At 46.0% G+C, this 12,865-nt stretch overlaps 1 non-coding gene across 1 annotated transcript; it reads right to left on the reverse strand.

The window, feature by feature from the left end:
- Window positions 1-12,110: 12,110 nt before the first annotated feature.
- TRNAG-UCC (transfer RNA glycine (anticodon UCC)) lies at window positions 12,111-12,182 on the reverse strand. The gene has a single exon. It is a non-coding gene; the product is annotated as a tRNA-Gly (tRNA).
- Window positions 12,183-12,865: the final 683 nt, after the last annotated feature.

Here is a 12,865-nt window from a genome sequence, read left to right on the forward strand (position 1 = left end):
ATTCGAATACTTATGTAACTCCACAAATTACGAAATAAATTGGTGGACGTGAGGAATTTGTCTATTAATCATCTTCAAAAAGAATCAACCTAAAATCACACTCCAGTAAAAAAATGTCAACTAATCTCGTGAGCGCTAAAGTTTCTGTTTTTTACAGCAAGATCACAAAGACTTCACCCAAGTCTTCCCAAAGGTTCTACTTGGCACAAACACTAATTAAAACATAAAACCACATCTAACCAGAGGCTAGATGAATTATTTATTACTAAACAGGAGCAAAAAGTAAAGAACAAAAATAAAGTTGGGTTGCCTCCCAACAAGCGCTATCATTTAACGCCCCTAGCTAGGCATGATGATTTCAATGATGCTCACATAAAAGATAAGAATTGAAACATAAAGAGAGCATCGTGAATAATATGACTAGCACATTTAAGTCTAACCCACTTCCTATGCATAGGGATTTTGTGAGCAAACAACTTATGGGAACAATAATCAACTAGCATAGGAAGGCAAAACAAGCATAACTTCAAAACTTTAAGCACATAGAGAGGAAACTTGATATTATTGCAATTCCTACAAGCATATGTTCCTCCCTCATAATAATTTTCAGTAGCATCATGAATGAATTCAACAATATAACCATCACATAAAGCATTATTTTCATGATCTACAAGCATAGAATTTTTATTACTCTCCTCATAAGCAAATTTCTTCTCATGAATAATTGAGGGGCAAACTCAACGAAATAACTATCATGTGAGGCATAATCCAATTGAAAACTAAAATCATGATGACAAATTTCATGGTTATTTTTATTATTTATAACATACGTGTCATCACAATAATCATCATAAATAGGAGGCATGCTTTCAACATAATAAATTTGCTCATCAAAACTTGGGGGACAAAAAATATCATATTCATCAAACATATAGCATCCCCAAGCTTGTGGCGTTGCATATCATTAGCATCATGGGTATCCAAGGAATTCATACTAACAACATTGCAATCATGCTCTTCATTCAAAGATTTAGTGCCAAACATTTTATAGATTTCTTCTTCTAGCACTTGAGCACAATTTTCCATTCCATCATTTTCACGAAAGACATTAAAAAGATGAAGCGTATGAGACAAACTCAATTCCATTTTTTGTAGTTTTATTTTATAAATTAAACTAGTGATAAAACAAGAAACAAAAATATTCGATTGCAAAATCTAAAGATATACCTTCAAGAACTCACCTCCCCGGCAACGGCGCCAGAAAAGAGCTTGATGTCTACTATGCAACCTTCTTCTTGTAGACGTTGTTGGGCCTCCAAGTGCAGAGGTTTGTAGGACAGTAGAAAATTTCCCTCAAGTGGATGACCTAAGGTTTATGAATCCGTGGGAGGCGTAGGATGAAGATGGTCTCTCTCAAACAACCCTGCAACCAAATAACAAAGAGTCTCTTGTGTCCCCAACACACCCAATACAATGGTAAATTGTATAGGTGCACTAGTTCGGCGAAGAGATGGTGATACAAGTGCAATATGGATGGTAGATATAGGTTTTTGTAATCTGAAGTTATAAAAACAGCAAGGTAACTAATGATAAAAGTGAGCACAAACGATATTGCAATGCTAGGAAACAAGGCCTAAGGTTCATACTTTCACTAGTGCAAGTTATCTCAACAATAATAACATAATTGGATGATATAACTATCCCTCAACATGCAACAAAGAGTCACTCCAAAGCCACTAATAGCGGAGAACAAACGAAGAGATTATGGTAGGGTACAAACCACCTCAAAGTTATCCTTTCTGATCTATCTATTCAAGAGTCCGTAGTAAAATAACACGAAGCTATTCTTTCTGTTCGATCTATCATAGAGTTCGTACTAGAATAACACCTTAAGACACAAATCAACCAAAACACTAATGTCACCTAGATACTCCAATGTCACCTCAAGTATCCGTGGGCATGATTATATGATATGCATCACACAATCTCAAATTCATCTATTCAACCAACACAAAGTACTTCAAAGAGTGCCCCAAAGTTTCTACCGGAGAGTCAAGACGAAAACGTGTGCCAACCCCTATGCATAAGTTCATAGAACCCACAAGTTGATCACCAAAACATACATCAAGTAGATCACGTGAATATCCCATTGTCACCACAGATAAGCACGGCAAGACATACATCAAGTATTCTCAAATCCTTAAAGACTCAATCCGATAAGATAACTTCAAAGGGAAAACTCAATCCATTACAAGAGAGTAGAGGGGGAGAAACATCATAAGATCCAACTATAATAGCAAAGCTCGTGACACATCAAGATCGTGCCAAATCAAGAACACAAGAGAGAGAGAGAGATCAAACACATAGCTACTGGTACATACCCTAAGCCCCGAGGGTGAACTACTCCCTCCTCGTCATGGAGAGCGCCGGGATGATGAAGATGGCCACCAGTGAGGGATCCCCCCTCTGGCAGGGTGCCGGAACAGGGTCCCGATTGGTTTTTGGTGGCTATAGAGGCTTGCGGCGGCGGAACTCCTGATCTATTGTGCCCCTGGATGTTTTCGGGGTATATGAGTATATAGGCGAAAGAAGTCAGTCAGGGGAGCCACGAGGGGCCCACGAGGTGGGGGCGTGCCCAGGGGGTAGGGCGCGCCCTGGACCCTCGTGGCCACCTCGTTGCTTCCCTGACGTCCACTCCAAGTCTCCTGGATTGCGTTTGTTCCAAAAACGATTCTCCTGAAGGTTTCATTCCGTTTGGACTCCATTTGATATTCCTTTTCTCCGAAACACTGAAATAGGCAAAAAAACAACAACTTGGACTGGGCCTCCGGTTAATAGGTTAGTCCCAAAAATAATATAAAATTGTATATAAAGCCCATTAAACATCCAAAACATATAATATAATAGCATGAATACTTCATAAATTATACATACGTTGAAGACGTATAAGTGCCCCCCTACCCCCATATATAAAGGAGCAAGGGGGGAGGCCGGCCGACCCTTGTGGCGCACCAGGAGAGGAGGAGTCATCCTCCTAGTAGGAATAGGACTCCCCTTTCCTACTCCTACTAGGAGGGGGAAAGGAAGGGGGAGAGGGAGAAGGAAAGGGCCCCCCCCCTTCCCTAGTCCAATTCAGACCAGAGGGGGAGGGGGCACGCGGCCTGCCCTAGCCAGCCCTCTCTCTCCCCACTAAGGTCCATGCGGCCCATTAGTTCTCCCGGGGGGGTCCGGTAACCCTCCGGCACTCCGGTTTTCTCCAAAATCACCCAAAACACTTCCAGTGTTCGAATATAGTCGTCCAATATATCAATCTTTATGTCTCTACCATTTTGAGACTCCTCGTCATGTCCGTGATCACATCCGGGACTCTGAACTATCTTCGATACATCAAAACACATAAACTCATAATACCGATCGTCACCGAACTTTAAGCATGCGGACCCTATGGGTTCGAGAACTATGTAGACATGACCGAGACACGTCTCCGGTCAATAACCAATAGTGGAACATGGATGCTCATATTGGTTCCTACATATTCTACGAAGATCTTTATCGGTCAAACCACATAACAATATATGGTGTTCCCTTTGTCATCGGTATGTTACTTGCCCGAGATTCGATCGTCGGTATCTCAATACCTAGTTCAATCTCGGTACCTGCAAGTCTCTTTACTCATTCCGTAACACTTCATCCTGCAACTAACTTATTAGTCACAATTCTTGCAAGGCTTATAGTGATGAGTATTACCGAGAGGGCCCAGAGATACCTCTTCGAAACACGAAGTGAAAAATCCTAATCTCGATCTATGCCAACCCAACAAACACCTTCAGAGACACTTGTAGAGCACCTTTATAATTACCCTTTCACGTTGTGACGTTTGGTAGCACACAAAGTGTTCCTCCGGTATTCGGGAGTTGCATAATCTCATAGTTTCAGGAACTTGTATAAGTCATCAAGAAAGCAGTAGCAATGAAACTAACATGATCATAATGCCAAGCTAGCGGATGGGTCATGTACATCACATCATTCTCCTAATGATGTGATCCCGTTCATCAAATGACAACACATGTCTATGGTTAGCAAACTAAACCATCTTTGGTTAACGAGCTAGTCAAGTAGAGGCATACTAGGGACTATAGGTTTTGTCTATGTATTCACACATGTACTAAGTTTCCGGTTAATACAATTCTAGCATGAATAATAAACATTTATCATGAATTAAGGAAATAAATAATAACTTTATTATTGCCTCTAGGGCATATTTGCTTCATGGAGGCCATCCATTTTAACTAAAGCAAGTTGTATCATACATAAATATAGTAACTGTTGGTCCAACCAGCTTACAAAAGGCCAAACAACAATAGAACATAAAATACATTACGCATGTTTGGATTTGAAGCCTGAGCTTAGATACCACCCGCTTTGTCCTGGTACGATCCTGAGTAGGCCACAAAGCATCCCATCCTGAGTAGACCATCAATGTAGATCTGCATCCTTTCTTACAGCATCAGAAGGCTGGGACAACATATAGGCTAGAAATATAAGCTTGGGTTTCAAAAGAAGGCAAGTCAATTTTCAAGATGGGCATCAACTACACCCGAGAAAGGATTGGAGGATTACTGAGTAGCACCACCCATTGATGGTCTTGGCAGCCCAAGTTCTAATTAAGGGTCTGTTTGGATTGTGACTATCTTTGCCATATATTGCCACATGATTTTTGCCACACTTGCCACACTTGCCTTAGTTGAGTTTCTCAAATTGTTAGCCACACTTTGGCTTGCCTAAGGGAATCTTGCCACACTTTTTGTGTCTATGACATGTGGGGCTCACTGCTCATAAAAAAATCCTTGCCTTAGGTGTGGCTAGAACCAAACACCTACCTAACTTGGTCAAACTTGCCTAAGGTTAGGTGTGGCAAAGTGTGGAAAGGTGTGGCTAAGAACCAAACAACCCCTAAATTTGGTATACAACACCTCCTAGACCCTTCTCTTTACATTTATAGCATCCTTCGTAGGGCAAGTCAAAGGGGTCGTCCGTTGACAGATCATGGGTATGCCTGTTGTGTGTGAAATCATCTTTAGTGCCACATCCCATCTCAATTCGAGCATCTCGAGAAGCTCTATTTCCGACTCGTAGCAGGCTAGATTGATTAGCAACCCATCCATGCTGGCGGTGGGAAGGCAATGTGATTTTCATTTCCTTTAGCACTTTTGCATTCATAACAAAGAACTTGGCAAAGTTGATAGATGAATCTCTGGTGCCGTCATAATTCTTCAACACCACTTTTTTGAGATGAACTCAAGACATTCAAGTGGGTCATACTTCCGGATATTATTCATACCCTCCCTTGACTGGAACTATAGGTAATGAAGAAAAATAAATACCAACAGGTTAGCAATCCAAATAGTTGGCTAGATTACACGTCAATAAAATGCTTATTTTCACACTTAAAGCAAGCATTAATGTTTCATACTCACAATGACATACAACCTCTCCAAGCAGGGGAAGCACTTGAGGAAGTTAACCACTGCATCGAGATTAGGGCCAACAAAGCTGAGAACCAAAACCCTCATGGTGTGCATTTTGGTTGTTAAATTGACAGCAATCATTCTCTGCAGAACAAAGTGCAAATATAAGAATAGTAGCATGCACATAAGAATTTGTTGAATGCATTGGTGAAGGCTGCTACTACCTTAAAAACTAAACTCCCAAGGTGGAATTCATATGTGTCTTCAGACAGCATACCCAATATCTCCAGTTTAGGTGCCGAGATTATCCGTATGCTCACTGTGCCACCCTTTGGATTAAGTGATAGTAATCTCTCAAGGCTAGGGGCATCCTTGATGACCAATTCTTGCAAAAAGAGACCACCATCCCTTGAGTCAGCGCAAAAGCCTAAACTCTGAAGACTTTGGGAGATAATGCAGAGGCGACCAATGCCCATGATTTCGTTCAGCTCAAGGCTTTCCAAGGCAGTGCAGCCAGAGAGCAAGCTCTGGAGTGGGTCCTTCGAGATGGTGACCTTTTGTAGGGTCAGTTGCTTGAGGCACGGAAACTTTAGGGACAACTGCGTAATTAAGTTGGGGAAATGGAAGCAGTGGAATTTGGCCATGCGGAGCGTGGGTGAGAAGTGATATGCGGACAATGGTAGCATGTACAACTCCCCTGGTAGCGGTATGAGAACTTGGGGGTGAGCTCCAACTCCTGTAGGTTGTCCAGGGCTTGAGAACTAAGCCAGCCTTCAATCTTGTGATAATAGTCCTCGACATAGATACTCCGGGCAAAGGTATAGACCTTGTCATAGCAGTCCTCGATCGAGAAGCGGCATGCAGGGCCACGATGCTCAGAGAGGATCTTTGGAACCAAGTGAATGGTCTTGCAATCCACTTCGAGGTTCATAAGAGCTGAGCGCCAGAGGGGACGCCACCGGCGGGAGATGGCGTGCGTGCGGGCACCTTCTTTGGTGGGGAGAAGAGACACGATGCTCCTGAGGACGGTGTCGGGGAGGCGGATAATGACATTGGCGCTCCCCACATCAAAATAGTCGATGACATGGACGATTCCCCAATCAACATCATTGGTGAGATCGACACTCCCTCCATCAACATCAATAGTGAGATCGACCATCCCCACATCAACATCATCGCTGAAATCGATGCTACTCCCGTCAACATCATCACTGAGATCGACAGTCCCCCCATCAACATCATTGCAGAGATTGACGCTCCACCCATCAACATCATTGCAGCTGCCACTCCCCGATGGATCTTGTTCATAGATAAAGTGAAACTTGCGCTTCTTGGAAGCATGCACTACCATCATTGCAGCAGCGGTTGCGGCCGCCGCCACCTCCCCTGTAGTCGCCACCACAGCCGCTGCCTCCTTCGCATTTGACATAGCAGCCGAAGGGGCCACCACCGCCTCCTTCATAGTCACCGCTGCCTTTGACGCGGTCACAGCCGCCACCTCCGCCTCGTTCGCAACAACCGATGCCACAGCAGACGCGACCCACGCCGCCTCCTTAGCAGCCACCACAGCAGCTGAGGCCGCGCCGCCTCCTTACCAATCGCGGCCGCCACTGCCGCCTCCTTCTCTGCCATTGATGCCGCGGCAGATGCGGCCAGCGTCACCTCCTTGGTTGTCACCTCCATCTCGGTGTGGTAGGGGAATTGGGGAACGAATCGGGGTTTGGGAACCACTGAGCATTTATTCAGTGGCTTGATGTTTGGTTACGAATGAGTGAAAAAGGGAACGGAACAGGGGATTTGGCGGCAACTCGTGGAGTTTTGGCGCCAACTCTATTTTTTTGGGAGAAGTTGGCGCCAACTCTTGGCCAAGCAGGGGCCCATACCCCTGTGCCTAGTATTGACAGAAAAGAAACAAGCATAGCAGCAGACCCAATCAATTAGGAAACACAACCTCACAGACGAGGTGGCACTCCAGAGTCCCGCGCGCATCCAACAGACGCGTTGACGCACAGGGCGAGCACAAATGGGCGCCAGGAACTGTAGCGACAGACATTCGTCAAGGGCGTGTTTGGTTGTTGTTGTGAACAGTTCCTGCATCGCATACACTTCTCAACCCAGCCTGATTGAGCAAAAACAGGCCTTAATACGTCATCTGCAAGTTGTTTGGTTGCCTGCATCTAGTGTCCCTGCATTAGGTAATACACAAGTGCACTTTGTTTGGTTGCCTGCATTGGCCCTAGTGGCACATGAACACGGCGTTTGGTTGCATACGGCGTACATGTTGTGCTTACCTTGTACCCTAGTTGGCGAGCTTACCCACAATGATCACACCTAGCACACCAATGCCACAACACAGCAATGGCGATGAACTGGGCGAAGATGATGAAGTTCTTCAGCTTCAGCCCAAACTGACGATCCACCTTAGCACCTTCCACTTTGACACCTCCAACCTTGTCACTGTCAACATTGCTGCCTCCATGCTTTCGCACCTAGGCGGAGTAAGCTTGTTCTGCTGCCTGCCTAGTCTTGAACCCTCTATAGTTGCTGTTGCTATACGATGTCACTTGTGCATTGGCTTCTTCCTATGAACTATAAACCCCTGGAGCCTCACCGATGAACACGGCATACCACTTGCCCTAACAATGCACAAGATCAAGAGTTGAAGTAGCAAATCAACGGAGCACACAAATAGCAAGCAAGTAGCACACAAACAACAATGGAGCAGAAGAGAAGTAAAGCATGCATGATCATACTGCATAGCAAGTTCAACCTAGCACTACCTTGGTGTTAACCTACCACCACATCCAAAAGAGGGTGTCGTCCTACCACCACAAGTTCACCATCATCGTGAGGGGTTAGTATATACCACCTCACCAAAATATACAGACCATCAAATTGTTTTTCAGCCCTAGCTACACAAAATGTACATCGTCATCGTCATCGTCGTCGTTGTCGCCACCACCATCGCCGTCGGGGATCATGCACGCTCACAGGCAGCACTAATCTAGTAGTAGTGCTTGCCCAGCCAGCTCCTGTGCCACAGCACCCTGTGAGCATCTGCCATGGCAACGAACCCAACACTCCGGGGCCTTGTTGTCAAGCAGGTGGCTGAGAGCTGCCATGACAGCCTCGTCGCTGAAGCCACCCTGGGTCATGACAGCGCCATATAGGTCAGGGTGGACGTCGAGGGGCTTGCACTCCCTGATGGCTGTTGCAACCTCCTTCACCGCCTCAGTCATGTTGCAAAAGACATTGATCTCCTCCTCCATCAGGCCTCCTCTCTTTCTCTTTCTATCATGGATGGGGTCAAATGGCTTGTCGAAGAGCTTCGCAACTGGCTTGTCAAGGCCATCAAGGACCTCGATGTTCGGGGTCCCAGGGAAGTCTGGCACGGGAGAACCAAGAGGCTCCCCCGAGCCCATGGCATGCTTCCCAGTTGCCAGCCCAAAGGAGAAGATGTGCTGCATCTGGTTGTAGTTCTGTATGGGTGTGTTGAGGAACTCAGTGTCCCTTGTGTGGTCCTAAGAATGAAACACAAGTGTTGTTAGTTGCGATTAGGAGTAGGCAATGGTGGACAATATGAAAAGGAAGAAGGTTGTGACCTAACCGCGACATAGCCGGTGTAGTGCTCTGCCTCCAGAACTATGGAGCAAGTGTTCTCATCCCATGAGGCGCCGCTAAGGTCTCTCAGCTTGGACACTTGGATCCATCGATCTCTCCACTTCCTCAGGTTATTGTACACCTGGGTGGCAGACACCTCCTACCCACAGAACTCGAACACCTTCTTCGCAACGGTGTTCACGTCCACCTCCTTGAAGCCCTTGTCAGTCCTAACTCCACTAAAGATGAGCTCACACATCTTGTTCAGCACGAACATGGACATGAACGGCTTCCACTTCATGTTGTTCGACCTACCATCCTTCTTTGCCTTTGGTGGTGCTACCTTGAGTGCAGCGGCAGCAACAACAGCAGGAGTTGGTTCAACGATCACTACTGGCACATAGAGGGAATCAGACGTGAACACCTCTAAATCAGGTGGCATCTCGGACATAGGCTGCGAATCCTCGACAAACGATGGAGCAAACTGGCTGTCAGACAGGACAAGGGCCTGACGAAGATCTTGCGTCCGCGTGGTCATGTCCTACAATCGTAGCATCCATTGACGGTAAGCATAGCACACAACATACCGGACAATCCATGAAATCAGCAGCATACATGTACATGGTTCATGACTATCATACTAAGCACATATAGTTCATTACTATCATAGTAAGCACCAGACAACCTATGAGCACGAACATACATCTACAACAAACAACATGCTACAAATGGACCACCAATAGGTACAAATCACAGATCTAAGACGAATCAACACAAGCACAAGGTTCAACTTCAAACTCTACTACTAATCTAGCCTACCACATGCTTGAACATCTAGCCCTACCACAAATTGCAATCGCAACATAGCAATCAACCATATCAGCTCACAGATCAGACAACTAATCAACCATGCATCTAGATCAAACCCTAGCCACAGCTCAGATCTAGCTAGAAGGAACAGAGAGAAAGGGGGATTGTGCTCACAGAGGCCATGGCTGCAGCTTGAGGACGAGGGGGACGGTCATGGAAGATCAACGCTGGCCGGTGAAGGAGAGCCGACGCCGTGGACCACCGGCCGATGAAGATGTGCGGCTTACCTACTCGGTGCCGATGCGCGTCGGCGGGAAAGCTCGAACGGAGGAAGAATGGTGGCGGGAGTTGGGCGGTGAGGGAGGGGCTAAATAGGGGTGGACTCAGCGGGAGGTGAGCCGAAATCCTCCCGTCGATTTTTCGGCGACGCGGGCGAGCTCGCGCCATCTCCCCTGCTCGCACGAGGGGAGAAGCGCGTCGCCCTCCCCTGCCTTGCCCGAGCCAGGCTCGCGAGCTACTGCCGATTCGGGCCTTTCCCCTGGGCCTGGTCTAGACATCCTTTAAGTTCCGCACGATGCGGGCCGCACAGTAAACACAGAAAACCAAACGGGGCACTTTCTTCCCGCGCGGGCCAGGCTGGGCCTAATGCGGGCAACCAAACACGCCCCAAGGTATTGGAGGAAACTACATTGTGAAGGTGATTCTAGAAACATCTAGTGTTTTTACATCTTGTAGTTTCTTATTTAAATCTCGAGCTTCTAATTTTGAAGCTCATGACATAGCTAGGTATGCTATTTCTCTTCCTCAAAGGAGGCATTTGTGATTGGGCAGTCCTCATGACCCACGCATCATTCCTGTAAACACTGTGGTATCTTTACCTAATAATAAAGCAAATTGGATTTTTTTTGTCCGTCATGACATTTTTTCAGAAAAGTCCCTCTATTTCAGAGAATTTAACCCGCAGTCCTATTTTAAGTTAAAACGAAGCGTTATTTTCGTATTTTACACAAAAGTCCCTATCTTTTCTTGAAATCAACCCGCCGTCCGGATTTAAGTCACACCCGAACCGTTATTTTACATTTTTCGAACCCCCCCTGATGTTTTAGGTAATTCATCCGCGGATCATATGTAAGTCAAACAAATGCTTTTTAAAATCATCCATATCTTTTAAATCATAACTCCGATTTGAACATGTTATATATGAAATTTGATTAGAAAAATATGTAGATTATGAATATGAAATTATTTTTACCTGTTAAGTATTTTTAAATATTATTTTGAAATATATTTGAGTCAAACCAAATGATTTTCTAAATTATCTGTATCATTTAGACCGTAAATTTGATTTTAACATATTATATATGAAATGTTATTAGAAAAATGTGTGGAATCTAAATATGATGTTAATTTTACCTGTTAAATATTTTTAAAAGTTATGAAAGCAAACTTATAATTTATAGCGCAAGATCCTTTTTTTCATACCGGCGGCGATCCGGATCGCAAATAAATACCCCACTATAACCATATACGGAAAAGAAAACATCGATAACTACACGTGCATATCTCTGAAAAATGTCGCAAGGGAAAACAACAGATTTCTCATCGCGAGAGTGAGAGAAAGCGAGAGAGAGAGGGAGAGAGAGAGAGGGGGGGGAGATGGAGGAGAGAGGGAGAGAGAGACGCCTTAGAATTAACCATATTCAGCACACGTTTTTTGTTGTTTTGTGTGAACACCGAGGCCATCGCCGGCGAGGGTGAGAAGGAGGATAAGCGGCAACACAAATATAATGCCTCAAAAAATAAAGGAGATGGACCTATTATGGTCTTGAGTGATGGTTGTTGAGTTAAGAATGTGTGTTATGTTTTCTCTCCCGTTGCAACGCACGGGCTCTTTTGCTAGTATCAATAAAGAACCTATCTTTGTTGGTTAAAAAAAACCAGTCATAGTTCTAAAAAAACTATAGCGGTGGTTTGGCTGTAGCAAACCATTCTTTTGTTTCTATTCTTTTAATTATTATTTTCTTCTGAATTTGGGTTTTTCTCTTTTGTCACCCACGGGCTCAACCTCGCTTTCGTGTGGGACGGCTGTGTGAGTCCGATGTGATAAACTTCCTTCAGATTTGCGAGAATTCGGCACAAAGATCAGTAGGTCATATAAAATGGAGCCGGACATAAGGAAAAAAGCGAGCCTATTAGAGGAGAAAATTACAGGTCATATAAAAAGAGAAAAGATGCGTCTGCCGGGAGTCGAACCCGGGTCTATTGCTTGGAAGGCAATTATCCTAACCGTTGGACTACAGACGCTGAGTGGTTTCTCTGTTCCAAACTATCTATATAGATCAACAACTAGAGTGTACTCTATATGGTAACAAATGCACCATACCGTTTCCGTATGAACGCACACTTCTTTCGCGCGTCCGCGCCGCCGTGTCTCGCCATTTCCGCCGCCGCCGCCGCCGCCGAGGTCGAGAGAGGAGGACGCCGCGAAGGCTCAACAGCAGCCAGCGCAGCAGTTGGCGCGTCCCCGCGCGGCCAGCTCCACGGCATGCCCACCACCTGTTCGACGCTCGCTCTTCCACCTCCGCCGCGCGGCCAGCTCCACGGCATGCCCACCACCTGTTCGACGCTCGCTCTTCCACCTCCGCCGCGCGCCCATGGCCGGTTCCTTCGCGCTCGCCCAGGAACCCCGTCGCCGCGAAGGGAGACCGGGCACCGCGCGCGCATGGGGGGCTCGGGCGATGTTCGCGACGGGATGGTTCTGTTCAGCAACCTGGTGCTGCCGAGTGCTGACCCAAGCCGCTTCTCGTTCGCCATGGCAATTTCCGGCCCGTGGGCTGCCAGAATGCCGCTGGGATCACACAGAGCGCTTTGTCCACCGCGCCGCACGCCGGACAGCCCGGGTGAAGAACAGCTAATGGCGGCGGTCAGCTGGTTAACGTGTTCCGGGCGCTGTTTGTCGCCCCCACGGCACGCCCACCACCTGCTCG

This window comes from Triticum aestivum, chromosome 6B (assembly GCF_018294505.1).
Source record: "Triticum aestivum cultivar Chinese Spring chromosome 6B, IWGSC CS RefSeq v2.1, whole genome shotgun sequence".
Classification (NCBI taxonomy): Eukaryota; Viridiplantae; Streptophyta; class Magnoliopsida; order Poales; family Poaceae; genus Triticum; species Triticum aestivum.